This window comes from Barbus barbus, assembly GCF_936440315.1.
Source record: "Barbus barbus genome assembly, chromosome: 36".
NCBI lineage: Eukaryota > Metazoa > Chordata > Actinopteri > Cypriniformes > Cyprinidae > Barbus > Barbus barbus.
In genome coordinates this window covers 16,356,134-16,375,531 of record NC_136714.1, presented here as the reverse complement: position 1 = coordinate 16,375,531, position 19,398 = coordinate 16,356,134, and the positions used below count along the sequence as shown (strand labels likewise).

The 19,398-nt window shown below is 37.1% G+C and overlaps 1 protein-coding gene across 3 annotated transcripts in view; it reads right to left on the bottom strand.

Annotated features, from left to right (window-relative positions):
* The window catches only part of LOC306855849 (nectin-3-like protein), a 63,614-nt gene that overhangs the window by 33,580 nt on the left and 10,636 nt on the right, over nt 1-19,398 (bottom strand). Inside the window, exon 2 of one of the 3 annotated variants that reach the window (XM_079394768.1) lies at nt 1,708-1,883. The exons of the other annotated variants lie outside the window; for them this stretch is intronic. The gene's annotated coding sequence lies outside the window, so the exon portion shown is untranslated. The remainder of the gene's footprint in view (nt 1-1,707; nt 1,884-19,398) is intronic. 3 annotated transcript variants of the gene reach the window in all.

The window sequence follows — 19,398 nt, the reverse complement described above, 5'->3', positions numbered from 1 at the left end:
ACGAGTTATAAAGTCAGAATTGCGTGATATAAACTCACAACTGTGAGTTAAAGTCCAGTTTTTTTGGGGGTGGGGGGAAAGATACTGATATGTTCTCAAAATTGCAAGTTTATTTCTCAATTCTGACTATTTCTCAGAATTGTGACTCTCGCAATTGCGAGTTTATATCACGCAATTCTGAGAAAAGTCAGAATTGAGAGATAAAAAGCCGCAATTACCTTTTTAATTTTTTATTCTGTGGCGGAAACGGGCTTCCATACAAACCTGTATGAATTACTTTTTTGTAAAAATATTTTTTTTTATCCATACAATGAAAGTTAATGGTGTCCAAAATATTAAGATTCTTAAATCAAAATACTATAATAGTAATAACTTGAGAAGCAAAATGACCCAAGTTTTCTTGACATAAGAGCTTTTTTTTCTGTGAAAATTTACCAAAATTAAACATGTTTGTGATTAAAAAAGAACAAATATCTGCAAACGGGTTAGAAAAATCTACTTCATTCAAATGGAAAACAAGTTCATATACCCCACTGACAGATAGCCTATTTGTTCTTTTTTAAAACAACCTTAATTTTGCTCAGTTTCTCAGAAAACAAGACTTAATTTCTTAAATTTGCATCTCTAGTAAATGTATATTCATTTAAGGATGTTTAGATATTTGCAACATTTAATGGCACTGTGTGAATTTAAAGGGATAGTTCACCCAAAAATGAAAATTCTGTAATTAATTCAGGGATCCAGACTGCGACCATTTTTTCTGCCAGTGAGACTAAATTTTGTGAGCGGTCACACTGGTGCGACCAACGCATTTTTCAAATCATAAGTGCTGCCATTTTTGTTGGATATGAGAAACAAACGGCAAACGAAACAAAATCCTGCAACTCGTTTGAGCTGCGTAGCACGGACCATTTATCAGCTCGGACCGCGATGCAAACAAATTTGTACAAACTCAGAACAGCTTTACTCGGGAACCAAAGTGTTACAGCACACAGTGTTGCGAGATCCAGTGAGAAGCGTTTGAATATGGTGCAGAATGAATTAAGATTGCTGTGAGATTCTGCACAGAAATCAGATCAAACAGCAGCAATGGCAACTACAGCAATGCAACTACCAGAAAGGTATAAGGACATCGGTAAAATAGTCCATGAGACAGTGGTTCAACCATAATTTTATGAAGAAACAAGAATACTTTGTGCACTTTATTCAACAATTGTTAACGATTTGGTATTGATACAAGATAAAGAATTTTGTTAATCAATTACTGTAAATCCTATCAGGAGTTTCCAATAAATAAGATGCACACAATCTGTCTCATCTCTGGCTGACGTCAAACCAAAAGATTCTCTACACAAACATATTCATATGTGATTGCTGGCCGATCGCTGACCTGATTCTGAGAATTAAAACCAGTCCCTCAAGCAACCGCGTCGCTTTGGTCCAGTCAGAGCAACACTTCAAACAAAACTAAATATCTGGATTTAATCAGTCTTCGCCATTCCCTTAAAGACCATACATATTATACAGTGACTAGCTCTGAGGAAGAGAGTCTGTAATAGATGGAAAGGAAAAGAAAAGATGAAAAACAGAGGGTACAGATAGATGTTAAACACAACAGGCGGTGTGAAAGATCAGTGAAGATCCTGTGAAGAGAATGCTGGAGCATATTCAGTCAAATAAACAGAAATACTGTACACGCACACCCACCCGTTCGCTCGCTCGGCCTCAAACGACAACGCTAATTGCAACAAGCTGCTGGTCGGAAGATGTAATCGTAAATCAAAACCCGCCACATTGCTTGGCAACAGACTCCAAACATTCCGCCGGAGCGTTCGTCTTGCCAGCAACGACCCTCCTTCTTTTGTCTCGACAGTACATCCTTGCTGTGAATAGAAGAGGAGGAATAAAAGTGATAAAATGTGGCAAATAAGAATCATAAAGGAAGTTTGGAACAAGTTATATCTTCATCAGCACCAGTTGGTTAAAGCCAAAAGATGATCTCACAGGAATGGATGAGCAAGGGAGGAAATGATCTGGAGGATTTCAGGCTGTAAATGTTGACTAACGTTATGCCGTCAGCATTTAAACAAAGGCATTTTAGGCCACTGAGTCACACAGAGTGAATGGGGAACACCAAAATGCAGACCTCTCCATCCTTAAATCACTGGGTTCGTGACAAACCAGCCACAAAGTTTCTGCTTTGACCAAATTCAGTGTCACTCATATGGGTAAAGATGGGGACATTTTCAGTTGAGAGGAGAGAAAAAAAAAAAAAATGCAAAAGAACGGCATCTTTTAAATTTCTATTTTGTTCAGCCTGAGCCACCTAATGTATAAACTCCACAACTTTGTTTTAATATTTATGCCTAAAACCTAAAAGTATTTGCTGCCTTGCAACCCTTACATTTCCTGAAGTACATATTTTTTTGCAATTCTGTTTGGTGCTACAAGTGGAGCAAAATACACACTTTTGGGTCAAACACTTTGTCCAATCTGTGATGAAATAAGCAATAAATGGTGGATCTGGCCGAGAATTGTCTGGCTCATATTTCACCCCTGAAAAAAAACAAAAGAAGCAATTATATTTAATTTTGCACTGTGAAATATGACCCAAACATTTCTTGACAGTTTTTGTGAGATTCACCAACTATTGCATTTATTTATTACTATTTATTGTTAATTGCATTTATCTTCAGGTCTGTATTATACTCTATGAATAGATAAACCAGCTTAAGAAAAAAAAAAAAGGAATAAATAATCTTATAAATCAAATATATGCTTATTTTTCAATCAAGGGTAAGGTGAAGAATTAATAATTAAAACTGAGGTTATTACTTAAATTGATAATGTTCATGCTAAACAGTTAATGTTAATAATCCTTATATTTAATATAAGATTTATTAGATTTACAAACTCCCAAAAGGAACTATTCTGTCCCTATCTTTTTTTTTTTTTTTCAGAGGCCTGAGCTAAAAATAAGGATTTCTGATAACATGCCTGTTTCAGACTAGTTTCGGCATGTCTAGCCACATTCTGCACACAGGAGACAATTTTACCAAAACCATGAGCCAAATTAAATATTCCCTAATGTACTAATGTGTTTTATTTATTAAATTACTAGTTCAGAGACAAAGCTGTGCACCAAATTAATTTTTGAATGGTGTAATAAACGTGCATGATACAAACTCATGAATGGTCCACAGCACACTCACTGCATCATACACACACACACAAATCCATACAGCCCGAGAGGTCAGAGCGGCACAGGAAGTTAACTGTCCTCACAGCAAGGACACTGAGCTCCCAGAAGGGTTCACTCTCTATTCTGCCTCAGTCAGCTTTTCTCTCACACGCGCTAGCTACCTGCAAGGTGTGTTGGTGCATGTGAGGGTGTCTGCGCGTGTCTGTGAGAGAAGCTGCAAGTCTGTGTGCCGTGAGGTGACGGGTTCAATTTTCCCTCTCAAAGACAGTTTGTATTCATTGCACATGGCAGGTCGGTCGCAATGGAGCCAGCACCTCTGCCATGATTCAGCAGATGAGCTTAACACTGCCATATCTTCTCCGAAATTAATATTCATGGAAGAGAAGGAGAGAGAAATATGTAGAAAGAAATTAGTTTGTCATTAAACAAGCGAAACAATCTCACTTCCCCTTAGCAAACATTCCTCTTTAGGTCAAAATAATCCACAATCATTGAAATAATCTGCTGATTTAACCAAGGACTGCATGGAAAAATAACAAAAAAATTGCTATTCAGCTTCTTCAGGTGATAAAGTAAAAATAAATAAAAGAAATACTATAATAATATTATTATTATAAATTATTTTCATTATTATTAACTTCATTGTGCTTATTTTTCATATAAAAGGTAGGGTTAGGGTACTAAAATATGCCATTTAAATTATTCAGTTGAGAAAATAAAGAATTAAACAATAATAATTGTTACTATATAGTTGTTACTATTATTAAATTATATTATTATATTTGCTTATTTTTCAAATAGGGTAGGGTACTAATATGTGTAATTATCTTTGCAATTTTTATCTAGGGTAGGGTTAGGGTCCTAAAACAAGCTATTCAGCTTCAGGTGATAAATAATAATAATTATTATTATTATTATTATTATTATGACGACTTCATGGTTATGCTTCTTTTCCCATCAATTATAATGCACAGATAAGTAGGAACTGGCCAGCTTAAAATGCATTCTTCCCATGTACGTGACAAACAAAATCCTCTGACAACCTTCTGACCCTTTTGGAGAACCTCATTTTAAAATATAACATTGAACAATGATAAATGACCATTGGCGATGTAAAGGAGCAGCATGTGAAGCCGTACAGGGAAACAGGTGTTCTGGACAGAGACCGTGAGCTTAACATGACTTCGCGCGCACACACAAAAGAGATGCTGAATGAAAATAGACTGGGTGACTGAAGAGCTCAAGGTCGTTTAAAGAAAACGTCAAGCGTGTAGAATGGAGCTTAAGGTCAGATGACAATAGTGTTGTGTGTAAATCTGTACATAAAGACACTGACAGGCATTGACGTTAAGGGTTACACCATTTTTGTATGTAGCAGCAGAAGTGGCTTCAGGTTTCACATAAATGTGGTCAATGCATCTCCAGCACTCAACAGGAAACGCACCAGGGACCTCAAATAAGTCTCCTCCTCCCTGAAAAAGACAAATAGCCTGGCCAAGCTCTACACAAGGCATATCTCCATGAATTTTATGCTTTGAAGCTCTATTTCATGCTCTTACATGTCAGCTTTTACCTAAACCATTTACTACTGAACCAAGGTGTTTCAGTTTGGCTGGTTAGCATGACAAAGAAATACCACGTTTAACCTTTTAACAGCAAGACTGCAAAACACGACCAACCAGGAGAGCGATTCACCAGTTGTCAGCAGTCTGGGCTTCTCAAAGAATGTCCAACAATTGGTGACAGAAAACAGCCACTTCACAGCATCGTAGTGCTGGGACTCGCTGAGCAAGAGACCAGCGGGAATGTGTGTTAAGAGACCGAAAACGTTTGTGAAAGCCTGTGTTGTGACCGTCCGAGCAGTGGTGTCTTCAGGCCAGCGGTGAAGCTGATGCTCTCACACAGAGATGGTGGGTTTGGGAAGAGTGACTCATGGGGCTCCTTCAAAAAGCAGCACACTAGCTCCAGTCTAGACCACAGAGGACGGGAGCCTGCCAGAATCTACCCCATACCAGCACAAACAGTCAGCGTGATGGGAAGGCGGTTGCACCAAAGGATTCTGGGACTGAGGAGAAAAGCATGACGGAATCTCCTTTAAAGCACCCAAGTCAAATATAGCATGAGGAACCCCCGCAAAATCCTATACATGCACCCTAAAATAAATGTTTTGCACATTTTTTCTCTGGGCTTTGATCACGCGAAGTATAATTTATAAATATAAAAAGACTATTGGAGTTCAATGTGCAAGAAAACACTACTTCAGGTTTTATACTTCATTCTTAATTCACAGTTACTTGCCAAATATTTGTAATTGTTTGTGAAATTTACTATAAATTTGTGAGTGAAAATTACTATAAACAAATCAGGAAGCAGCACACTAGCTATAAATTTTCTATAAATTTGTGAGTGAAAATTGTCCTACGCAATTTGTCAATGTAAAAAAATAAATAAATAAAATTAAATACATAACTTTACGTTTGTGAAATTTACTATAAAATTGAGTTAAAGTAAATTTTTGTAGTGTACAGTATAATGTTAAAAAAGTTGTTAAGTTGTAAATAAAACAGATTACATCATTTTACAAGAAAATACTACTTCAGTTTTTAATTCATTGTATTACTTGCCAATTATTTGTAATTGTTTATGAAATTTACTATAGGGATGGGACGATACACCCTACCTCCCGATTCAATACTATAACGATACGATATGTATTGCGATTAAGAATTTCGTTCTACAAGTATTGCGATTCGATATTGCTGTGTTGCGATTTTTGTTTTCAACTCTAGACCATGGGGAAAAGTTAAATTATACACAATATACAAACTGTCACAATTAAAAAAAAATAATAATCTTAGCGGTCACTATTGCGATTCAATATTACAATTTGTGATTTTTGTTTGCTAATTAAAGACTAGACAATGGAAAATAGTTGATTCTACCATTAAAAGAGACTGTATATGAGGAGTCATATTAAGTGAAGTGAAGTGACATACTGCCAAGAATGGTGACCCATAGTCTGAATCGGTGGGGACATAATTACTGATTATGACTTTTACTGTCTTTTCAAGCGCCGCATTGCATCGCGCTGCGTAAACATTACCATGTCTGCATTTGTGATCAGAGAAACGACAAACAAGCACTACTCTACACTGCTCAAAACTCGTGTTTGAATAGTCAGTGGCAAATTCTTTAAATAAGAAAACGTACTTGCAGGCTGTGAGTCAGAAGCGCCAGAGTGTCCTTGCAAAGTTGGAATTGCCCCACTTTATAGAAACAGCCTTTGTGTAAGCCAGCATTGTAGGCTACCCTTCCAGGTTCACGAAATAGTCCTCCGCAAAATGTGTTGCACACACTAATATTTGGGTTGAACTGTTCTGGAACAGTGTTGTAAATACAACTTAACCACTGATTTCTAGTTGTGTTCTCTTTTGTAAGTAGGGTTGTAACGATATACCGGTATGACGGTCTATCGCGGTTTGAACGTACACGGTTATCATACCGTAAACGTTTGCATATCTATGGTTTAAAAAAATAAATAAAATGTATTATATATATATATATATATATATATATATATATATATATATATATATATATATATATATATATATATATATATACACACACACATACACATTAAATTTGCAGTATGGGATACTTTATACTTTGGATATAAAAAAACAAAAAAAACAAAACAAACGTGGGGTTGTTCTTGAGGACGAATCCAATTTGCAAAAAATGTGGACGTAAAGTGGCTGCAAAAGCAATTATTGTTTAATATATACCGTGAAACCGTGATATTTTCGAGACTATTATCATACCGTTACAACCCTATTTGGAAGTCCAAAGAAAGTACTTTCACAATGAAATACAGCATCTCCACGACATGGCGGCGGCGGCAGCAACAACACTATAGCGAGAATAATAGTTCCGCCTTCTTTCATTGTGTAAACATTTGGGCGTTGTTTTGCAAATCTTCCCACACCGTGATGTAAACGTGGGGGCGTGTTTAAATGAGCCATTTTATGGGGGCGGTCAAGTCTTAACTTTTATAAAGAATCTCTCGTTTTTTTTTCAGACTTTAGTCTTTGCAACTTCAGGGATCTTAAAAGTTAAGTGAAGTGACATACGGCCAAGTATGGTAACCCATACTCGGAATTTGTGCTCTGCATTTAACCCATCCAAAGTGCACACACACAGCAGTGAACACACACACACACGGTGAACATACACCCGGAGCAGTGGGCAGCCATTTATGTTGCAGCCCCCGGGGAGCCGTTGGGGATTCGGTGACTTGCTCAAGGGCACCTCAGTCGTGGTATTGAAGGTGGAGAAAGCGCTGGACACTCACTCCCCCCACCTACAATTCCTGCCGGCCCAAGACTCGAACTCGCAACCTTTGGATTACGAGTCCAACTCTCTCAACCATTAGGCCACGACTTCACGATCTCATCTATGCACAAACAGCTTGTAACACTCCAAAGAGAAAGGAAAACTTGAAAATCGCATCATATGACCCCTTTAAATTAAAAGGAAGTTTGTCATATTGCACAAGCCAGAAAAAGTGTGTTGTGAGTTGCAGGATTTTGTTAAGTGAATTTTGATGATTATGTAAAGATATTGATGACATTGCAAAAACAAAGATTATGACAGCAAAGCTAAGACACAAAAGTGCTATTCAGATGTGACAAAGCACAAAAATAAACCCTTTTTTGCTGTAAAAATCCCTGATTGTGCCACGTGACTGAAAAGCTACAACAGCACAATGGCTAGCGCAGCAGCCCAGGTCATATTCTAATGCCGAGTCACAGTGTCTCTGTTCCTCAAGCTTCTAATCAGTCAACCTCACTGAGCTGCAATTCACAAGCCACTGTTTTCTAATGGTCAAAACAGCAATGGAAAAGTAGCCGTTTCTCATCTCCTACGTCAAAACCTTAACACTCTCCTTATTCTTCCTTTTGCTCCAGCGGAACAAACCAAAGTTTTCATTTTACTTTGGTTGTCTTTTCCATCCCTCTGAGGTTAATATCATTCCATATGCCTGGTTTAAATGAGACCAGAGTGAAAGGAATATATAGGGTGAAAAAAAGGGAAGCAGCCCAGGAGGAGAAAAAAAAAAAAAAAAGATAGCTAGGTTTCAAATGCTTTTGACTAGTTCAATACCTTCTGGTAAAGAGAATTCACAATGAACAACATCATCGGTCCCAAAATCAGATTTCGCTCTGACTATAATAGTATTTTGAGAATAAAAAAACACTTCAAAAATTTAATTCATTTTATTGAAGAATCTTTAAGCAGCAATGAAAATAAATACACAGTAAAACAATACAATCATTATATGATTAATTAAAATAAATACAAAAATTATACAATACAATAACATACTAAAGTAAATACAATAAAAACGCAAGAATAAAAAAAAAAATCTAAAAAGAAATTAAAAATAAACAAACCAACAATTAAACAAATAAATGAATAAATACATTGTGAACCATTAAATGGCAAAATTTGCATTAAATAACTTGACTATCTCTCACACTAAGCTATTGTATGGCTTTAAAGTAACTCGTAATACTGGACAAATCATTTAGACTTCTTTTATTTAGCTTTTTACACAATCAGTAACCTCTTGCTGTATGGAAAAGCTGCATAAAGATGCTTCAAAAGTTCTCCTTTTTGTGTTCCACTGAAAAAACAACAGCATATGGGTTTGGAGAAACATGAAGGTGAGGAGATCATGAGCTACTACTTTAACTGTACGACATTTAGATGCGACTCACATCAAAGCTGAGGTTGTCTGAATAAAAACCAACCAAGCCCTTCATTTCCCATGGACCAAATTACAGAGCATCCTATGTGCGCTCAACCCCAACGCTCCCTGCGAGACCCCCTTTTTCCACATGATAACATAAGTTCTCCGAACAGTGATTTCCTTCCTTCTCCACTTCAAAACACTGCTAATCACACCATCCACTATCCCAATTTAATGCTGTTTCCTGGGCTCTCAGCACACCATTCAACAAGCAGCAGCAACAGGAAGATTAATGAAACATGGCTTTAATGTGTGTGGCTAATAGGAGTAGAAATACTTTTCTTATGGGAAAGTCCCAGTTGTTTCCGCCATCCAGCCAACTTATTTCCTCATTCCCTGCAACTTCTCACAGAGGCTACACACACTGGGCAATGATACCTACGTTTCATTCCAAAACATCACTGCCTATATAGGCAGCACCCTAACAGTCACAGAACCTCATAAATGACCTATCTGGAACACTCTACAGCGGCAGCAACTCCACATAGTACACAAATAAAGTTCCTCAGGGGAGGTGTTTGATGTTAGCATGTTGCTATGCTAAAAGTGTAATAAAAATAAGTGCACTAAAGTGGAGTTAAAAACTATTTTTAATTAGACTGAACTTTTTATTTCATTAAATCCTGAAAAGTTTGTTAAAGTAAATTTAGCAAGCTATATTTATCTCACCTTATCCACCATCTACACTGAACTCAATGCAATAAATTCTGGGATTGTTTTCTCTGGAAAAAATAAACTAGTTAAAATTTTTGGGGTCAGTCAGGTTCTCTTTTAAAAGAAATATGTCTATTCAGCAAGGACGCATTAAATTGAGTGACAGAAAAAGTGACAGAAAAACATTATAAAAAATAAATAAAACAATAGCATTTTCATACTAATAAAATAAAAAGATCAGATTTTTTTCATGAAAGCATTTTCAATATTGATAAGAAATGTTTCAACATCAAATCAGCATATTCATGTGACTCTGAAGACTACGATGCTGACAATTCAGCTGTGTCACAGAAATAAATTACATTTAAAAATTTATTAAAACGGTTATTCAAAATTGTAATTTCAGAATTTTACAGTTTTTATTGTATTTTTGATCAAATAAATTAAGCCTTGGTGAGCAGAAGAGACTTTAAAACACGCACACAAATTCTTACCAACCCCAAACTTTTTTTCTTTCAAGATACCTTATAAGGCAAAATAATTCAGTGCCTACACTTTCCTTTGAGCCTGGAGTGTTTTTTATAATGCCTTAAAATGCTGCCGTAGACAGCTTACAAAGTTTTGAAACAAAACCGTTGTCTAAACAAGGAAGAGATTAAATGCCAAATGCTATGACAGAGCAGTGATTTCGATCCAGATTGGACGCACAATATTTAGATCAGACTAGTTAGGTCATTTGTTTCTACATAGTTCATCCAGATCTGATATAAAGGACCGGTTCCAATCTCAAGCACAAATCCCGTTTTGGGATGCATTAGCATGGTGAGGACAGATTCAAATACATAAGGCAAAGCGGGATCAAGGATCTGTCTGACCACAAGTCTCTGATGGGACAGTTGGACTCTTGCTTCAAAACAGTCTGCTTTCAGGTCGGCCCTTCAAGTTCGCACTGCGACAGGGAGGGACTGAGGAATGAGCGGTTTGGGGGCCGAATCCATGTTTGAGCGTGGGAGACGCGAGTTCCTCGCTGTGGTAGGTGCAGCAGAGCTCCAATAAGGCCTCCTAAACAAACAGAGGTCTGAACCTATGGGAGATTTTCTAACATCTAGGACATTTGCCCAGAGTATCATCCTAAAAAATCCCTTTTCAGAGTCCATATCCCAGATAGGAAAACAAGGGAGAGGGTGGGTACATGTGCTCTCACACAAATTCAACTCAGCTTTGCCAATGCGGAGGATGTTGGAATACAATAAGTTTACTTGAATGATGAAAAGAGAGAACGAGCCAGTCTGATCTCACTCTGTTGAAGACACCCTGTAAGAAAAGCACTGACTCAGAGGTCAGCTTATTTCTATCAACTAAACTGCGACTCTGTATTCATTTTACATAACTCACATAAAACAAAACTAAAAAAATACACTAATATGAAACCATGTTGCCATGGTTCAGATACAGTCAGATACAACAAAGTAAAGAGTGTGGTCATGTTGTATTTTCTACTAGATTCAGATTTTGCAGCTAGGGAGCCAATAATACTGTTTTTACAACATTTTAAAGATTCAATGTAATGTGCATTAAAAAGGAAATGGCAAAATGTGTCTCTTCATACGAAAAACGCTTATTTTAGTTTCAAACCTTATACACAAACTAGTTCAGATATTATTTAATAAAGATGCTGATGAGTGTGGAAATGTGCTGAAGTGAGCAATGCATAATAATGAACTGACAATTATTTTCATGTTACAATACACACACACTACTGTTCAAGAGTTGTAGATTTGTAAGATTGTTTTTAATAGAAGTCTCTTCTATTCACCAAGGCCACATTTATTTGATCCAAAATACAGCAAAAGCAGTAATATTGTGAAATATTTTACAATTTATACTAACTGTTTTCCATTTAAAATATCTTTTAAAATCTAATTACGGTTATATCAAAGCTGAATTTTCAGCATCATTGCCCTTCAGAAATCATTCTAACATGCTGATTTGCTGCTCAAAAACATTTATTTTGTTAAACAGTTGCATACCATTTTTTTTTTTTAAGGATTCTTTGAATAGAAAGTATTTAAAAAAAAAAAAAAAAAAAAAAAGCACATCAAATTGATCAAAAGCAACAGTAAATACGTTTATATTTCTATAGTTCAATAACAGATATTGTAATGACATTCTGCACCTCTATAAACCAACATCTTTTTCTCCCATTACATTCAATTTAGACAGCGTGCACACAATACATAAAAAGCTGTCGGCATGCTATCAAATAAACACACAAAGAAACAGAGTGTGTCTGAGTGTGCACGCACACCACACAAGCCTGTGCTAAAGACAAAGACTTTCTTTCCTAAGCTCCAATTTAACAGCACTGAGAGACCATCTAATTAAAGAGTGAGAGGAGACCGATGCACTTGGGTGGGATGCAGCAGTCAGATTCTCTGCACATGGTTACGGATGAAAAACACATGAAGATAAAATACATGAGTACTTCAATTCAAGCGAACGCCGACAGTCTTTCAATCACGAGCCCTTCACAAAATCAAAAGACTTCCGGTGCTGCAGTCTCAGAAGTTAAAAGGTTGTCTCCTGGAGGCGTCAATGGCAAAGCATTCACATCAAGGAGTCAGAGGAGGAATGTTAAACCATGAGCTCCAAGAACTTCAAAGTCCCTTATGTGTATGATATGACAACAATGGTATGCATGATGAGGATGATGATGACAACAGTATGTGTAGTCGCATGCAGAGATTCATATTTGCATGCAATAATAACAGAAAACATTATACCACATCAGACCGAAGCCATTCAGTGATGTCAGCAGTGAGGAGCTCGGCAGATTTTATAATTACAGTCACTGTATTATGTTCCAGCGCGTTTGAAAGAAAGGGAACACAATTACAGAGATCCTCGTCTGGCGTGACTGTCAGAATTGTGTTTCAGAGCGTGTGCATTCCAGAGTGACAAAATGAGAAAACCAGGAAGAACTCCATCAGTGGAACGCTATATTTAAAAAAAAAAAAAAAAAAAAAAAAAAAAAAAAGCCAGCACGCCGAGATACAGAAACGTTTGAGTGCTCCAACCAGGCCGAAAGGAGATCAGGAACTGGCCTGCAATCTGGGTATTTCCATGAATGATTAAAGCACGTGTGCGTCCACAGTGGAAGGATTTTAGGAGAATCATTTCCAAAAAAGGTGGCTAGACTGATATCCTCTGGTTGAACTGGGGACACGTCTTTCAAAACACACCAGCAGAAATCTAGTGATAGACCGGTTTTCAAATAATCTGTATATCTTATTTTATATCTTATTTATAACGTTTATAAATTAATTTAAATTAATAATTTAATTTCTGTAACTTCATGTACATCTGTGAAATTATATCACAAAGTTGTACATGAAATTACAGATCATATACCGGTCATAAAACAATCTGTGCGAGGGGGAATATTTAAATGACTGAAAATGCTATAATTTTCCATTTTGTAAAATTTATTTAAAATTAGAAAAAAAGTTAGGGTAAATTTAGGGATGTAACGATTAACCGTGAGCCGGTTGAAAATGGATTCAAATGTGTGACAATTTAAATCGGTTGAGATGTTGAACAAATTGCGATTCAATTAGTGGTAGGAGTTTATATGAATGTATGTCTGAAGGGAACTTTCTGACTTCTGAAAAGTTTAGATGGTATTTTTTCCTTTTCATCTTGCCTCTGTATAATGCATATTAAAGTTCATAAGTGCAGCCTGCTTTGTTTACAGCAGAAACCAAGGAAACGCTTAATGTGCCACCTGCTGGCAGAGAGTGAATCAGTCTCATTCAGCTCGTCTGCTGTTTCTGTTGCATGCAGATATTTTTTATGTAGTTTCACAAAACTGAAGTCAAACCATTCTGTTTTGGCTTCAAATTTCGAAATTATACAGTCTTATTTAGATTAAATACTGCTCATGTTGTATGGATGCAGCACCTTTGTTTGGATCATGATTAAAATGCAGTGGTTGCCTCTAATTTTAAATGGAAAGAGCACAGACAAAGCCTTATTTTGTTTATATGAAGAGATTTATTTTATTTGTGTTATTTATTTGATTAGGGGCTTGTTTTAAATTTTCAATTTAGTTTTGTTATTCATATTTACATTATATTTAAATTATTATTTAGCAGACGCTTTTATCCAAAGCGACTTACAAATGAGGACAATAGAAGCAATCAAGACCAACAAAAGAGAAATATTATGCAAGTGCTATATTATAGTGTTATATTTCAATTTTACAAAAAAATGTGCAGCATTTTGTCCAAGCAATAACAAAAAGGACACGTTTCATTTATAAAAAAATGTGAATCGAATCATGAGTTGAGTGAATCATTACATCCCTAATTAAATTGCCAATGCCAAGTCATACACATTAATCTCGAAAAATTAATTTTGATTTGATCTGCACTGGACAAAAACTGATTTAAAATAAGCAATGTAAATAAATAAATTCCATTTGGGTAAGTATTCAAATGCATTCCGTCAAAGACAGAACTGAATTATTCTGAATTAGCAAAAATAAACTGCTAAATTATTAATCAAATTGATTCACTGTCAAAAGCATAGATTCTCACCTCTACATTCATTAAGAAATGTCTATCTTGGATTTAGAAGTTATAAAATTACTATTACAAAACCAAATGGCAGCTGACTACTAGTTTAACACGTTACTTGTGATAATCCAAAGATCCAAAGATGCCATACAAGACGATGTGAAGCAGTGAAGAGGGCTGCTTCAGAGGATCAGCCAGCCAAACAAAGTTCACACCCAAAAATGCTGATAAGTGAAGCGGGATATTAGAAACTCTTGTGTGGGAAACGAGTGACCACTTCACGGTCCCAGCATGCCTGTGAAGACTTGCTGAAAACTAGGAAAAACTGGTGTTCACTGATAAGAAGGCACTGCATTCAAAGTGAAACCGAACAGAAGGTTGTAACAAAGTTCTGGTATTCATTGAGCCAAAAAAAACACACACAAAAAAAAAAAACTCCACAATGGCTCTAAAACAATCAGCACCAAAATCTTATGAAAGTGTAGTGATCGGTAACAATGACCTCAGCATCAGGTCAAATCTACATTACGACTCCAGCTAGTGTGGAGAATGTTCTTAAATCAGAGTCTAATCCGCTGCATTCCAAGCATTTTAAAACAGGCTTAAAAAGCTTTCATTGCACCTCAAATAAACACTGCACTGCCTCAAAGAAATAGTTAACCAAAAAATGCTAAATTGCTGAAAATGTAATTATCCTCATGGCCATCCAAGATGTAGATGAGTTTGTTTCTTCATTGGAAGAGCTTTGGAAAAATGTTGTATTACATTACTTGCTCGCCAGTGGATCCTCTGCAGTGAATGGGTGCCATCAGAATGAGAGTCCAAACAGCTGATAAAAACATCACAATAATCCACAAGACTCCAGTTCATAAATTAACATCTTGTGAGGAAGGAAAAACCTCCCGATTTTGTTTTTACAAAAAATCTGATTTACGATTTAAATAGATTTTTTTCCCCTAGTTAAAGTCAATCTGCCGATGACAAAGAAATTGTTCAAAACAACTTTTAACTTCATTTTGTTTTGACTTTCCCTTCTGGGATTTGATCTGGATTTCCCCCTTGGGGTTAAAGTGCAATCAGAAACAACAAGCCAAAAAAACAAAAGATGGCAGGCCCTGCCATTGTAAAAAATGAAAATGTAACTTAACATTACGTAACATAAAACAAAATTATGTGACCCTTTTTGATAAGTTTTCTTTAAACACAAGTTTAACATCTTGCTATTCAGTAGATAGGAGGTAGTTCTGATTAGGGCTGCCACTAACGACTTATTTTGATTAATCTATCGACTAATTAAACGATTAATCTAAACGATTAATTTCCCACAAAAAAACACAAAACTATTTTACTTAAGAATATTTTAAGCCAAAACAAATCCAAATTTCTATGAAATCCTGTTTTTAAATCCAAAGTAAAGTGCAACAAAGAGTGCCAGAAGCAAGTGTCCATCTCAGTCCAAATCACAAATCAAAGTTCAGTATTACAGTGTAAGAACATATCCACGTATTCTAGTCTAATAATAAAATTATAATAATAAAAAACGTTTTAAAAGGAGTATTTACCAGAAATATTATTTACCAGAATTTATTTAGGTGAACAAATTTAAATTTTTAATATAAAATCAATTAATTGGATATGCTTTTGATTATTAAAATTTAATGGAACCATTAAAATGGAATCCAGAAAATAATGAAAAACAGAATTTGTTAAAGATAAAACTGAATTAATTAGGCTGTCTGATTTATCAAATTTAATTTAACCATTAAAACAGTATAGACAAATTAAAATGGAAAAAACTGAATTAGGAAATAAACAATAGCTTTTAAAATGACTTAAAATACATATAATAGCCATGATGCAATAATAATTAGTTCAAATTAAGTATCAAAAGCAAGATATCATATGGTTTTATTGAACGAAACTTAATACATAATGTATTATAAACAATAGAGCTAATGTAGATTACACATTACAACAAAGGCTTGCAGGGGCCTCCCTGTTTTTACACTTTACTGCGCAATCTAATCCTTGTTTAATATTGAACAAGCACAATTTCATTCAAATTTCTACTTAATCTTTAATATGTGGCCATTTCTTTAGGACAGAAATGCTATAGCCTCTGTAATTAAATGAATATGTATGTGGACAGCGAAACGTGTAAACTCAGAGTCAGGGTTTGAGCTTTTATTTTTAAACCCTCAAAAATATTTTATCAGTCATGACTTAACGGGGAAAAATAGAGCAGACACTGAACATGGTTGAAGCTTTCTAGAACGTGTGCGCCGACAACTTCAAATGGAGTAGCTATACTTTGAAAGGCTGCGCATTCGACTGTACGCATACGCTCATGATGTCTATCAGCCATCGTCTATCGGCCAAACCCTATATAGCAAACGCCCGGGGGAGCTGAGCACATTCGGAACAATGGGAGCCCAGAGGAGAGCGTCGGCGGATGATAAAGAGAAAATCGATTTTCATTCAAACAAGTCGACGTAAACTACACATTCGAGTTAATCGATAAAATCGATTTATCACCCAGGCCTATTGTGAGGCAAAAAAGCTGCATGTGTATAATAAAAAAAAACAAGGCATTTTTACTTAAAACTGTCACTTATAGTCAAAATGTGTCCATAAATCCATAACATTTCCTCCAATGAAAAAGACCACCAACTGTTGTCCTCTCACATCAAAATCCACCCACATATTTGTGCAGAACTGTTTTTGCTTGTAAACAGTGCCCGATCTGTGCATATTTCTCTCTTGATTCAGTCAAGACAACGTTTTAAATGAAGAAATCAATATTTAGGATAGAGGACTCGTATTTTAACCGGAAACAACGGTTTGAAGTAAAAAATTTTGTGATGATGAATTTACAAACAAGATGTAAATTGATGGACTGGAGTGGTGTGGATTGTGACATTTTTACCAGCTGTTTGAACTCTCACTCCGATGGCACCCATTCACTGCAGAGGATGCATTGTAGAGCAAGTGATGCAATGCTAAATTTCTCCTAATCTGCACCAATGAAGAAACAAACTAATCTACATCTCAGATCCTGAGCCCTGAGGGTAAATATATTTGAAGCAAAATTTCAATTTTGAGCGAACTATTCCACTAAAAAGCAGCAGAATTACAAACATCAAATTCAAATTTTATTTGTCACATACATATACATACGTAGTACGACATGTAGTGAAATGTATTGTACGACTGTCCATCAAATTGTCCAACAAAATTAAGAAAAACCAAGTTTACAAAAATACAAATAGAAAAAGTACAGTAAACATATATACAGAATAAACTAGCAATAAAATAAAATAACAAATAGATATGAGAATAAAAAATAGAATATGATTCTATATAGATTCTATAAAAAGTAAAGTGTATGTCAGTGATAAAGTGTCCGTGTGCTGTGCAGTGCAGTAAAGTGTATAAGTGAGTAAAAGGATACTAAAGACAAAGACAAATGGTATGTAAGTCCCACTCATTTATCCTTTCGTAACCTTCTACAAATTAGTGCAGATTGTACTTGAAAAATGTGCAGAGTGGAAGTGTGGGGTGATGTGATTAGAGTGGAGAGTGGTTTAGACTCCGAATGGCCTGCGGGAAGAAGCTCCTCCTCATTCTCTCTGTGTTCGCCTTCATGGAGCGGAAGCGTCTCCCTGAACGCAGCAGAGAAAAGAGTCCATTGTTGGGATGGCTGAGGTCCTTCACTATCTTCCTGGCCCTGGTCAGGCACCGCTTGCTGTAGATGTCCTGCAGGTTAGGGAGCTCGGTGTGAATGGTACGTTCCGCTGAACGCACCACCCTCTGGAGGGCTCGTCTGTCCTGCATAGTGCAGTTCCCGAACCAGGAAGTGATGCTGCCCGTCAGGACGCTCTCGATGGTGCAGGTGTAAAAAGTCTTAAGCACCCGAGAGGGAAGTCTAAAGTCCCTTAAGCGTCTCAGATGGTACAGACGCTGCCTGGCCTTCTTCACCAGGGTGCTGGTATGACAGGACCAAGTCAAGTCCTGCGTGATGTGAACACCCAGGTATCTGAAGCTGTCCACTCTCTCCACTGGAGTCCCACTGATCGTGATCGGCTGGTATGACCGCTCCTGCTTCGTACAGAAGTCCACTATCAGCTCCTTAGTTTTGCTGATGTTCAGGTGTAGACTATTCACCTGGCACCAACTCTCCAGGTTCTTAATCTCCTGTATGTAGGCCGTCTCGTCGTTGTCTGAGATCAGGCCCAACACAACAGTGTCATCAGCAAACTTAATGATGGTGGTGGAGTTGGAAGTGGCCACACAGTCATAAGTGTACAGTGAGTACAGCAGGGGGCTCAGAACACAACCTTGAGGGGCTCCAGTGCTTAGGGTGATGGAGGATGAGGTGTGTTTACCCATCCGTACGGCTTGCTGTCTGTCCTTCAGGAAGCTGGAGATCCATTGGCACAAGGATGTGCTGAGACCAAGGACCTCCAACTTGGAGGTGAGTGTGGAGGGAATTATGGTGTTAAACGCTGAACTGTAGTCCACAAACAGCATTTTTACATAATTCCCTTTTCTGCAGTCCAGGTGACTTGTTGTGGTGTGGAGGAGGTGTGAGATGGCATCCTCCGTGGAGCGGTTATGTCTGTATGCAAACTGTAGTGGATCCAGTGTGTCTGGTAGTGATGCAATGATGAAGTCTCTGACCAGTCTCTCAAAGCACTTCATCACCACTGATGTGAGGGCTACAGGGCGATAGTCGTTTAGGCAGGTGGGCTGCGGTTTCTTGGGGACAGGAACAATGGTGGACTGCTTAAAGCATGAGGGGACTATGGACTGTTCCAGGGAGAGGTTGAAGATCTCGGTGAACACCGGTGCTAGCTGGTCAGCGCAGGCCTTCAGAACCCGACCTGTGATGCCATCTGGTCCTGCTGCCTTCCTGATGTTCACTCTCTTGAATGCCCTCCTCACGTCATGCTCCGTGATGGTGAATACGTTGTCCTCACCGGCTTCCTCAGCGTGCATGCAGTTAGCACTGCTAGCGCCGTTAGCGTGATTAGCTGCAGCCTCGAAGCGAGCATAAAAAGTGTTCAGCTCGTCAGCCAGAGAAGCGTCCGCATTCCCCGATCTGGAGGGTGGTGTTTTATAGTCCGTGATGGTTCTAAGTCCCTGCCACA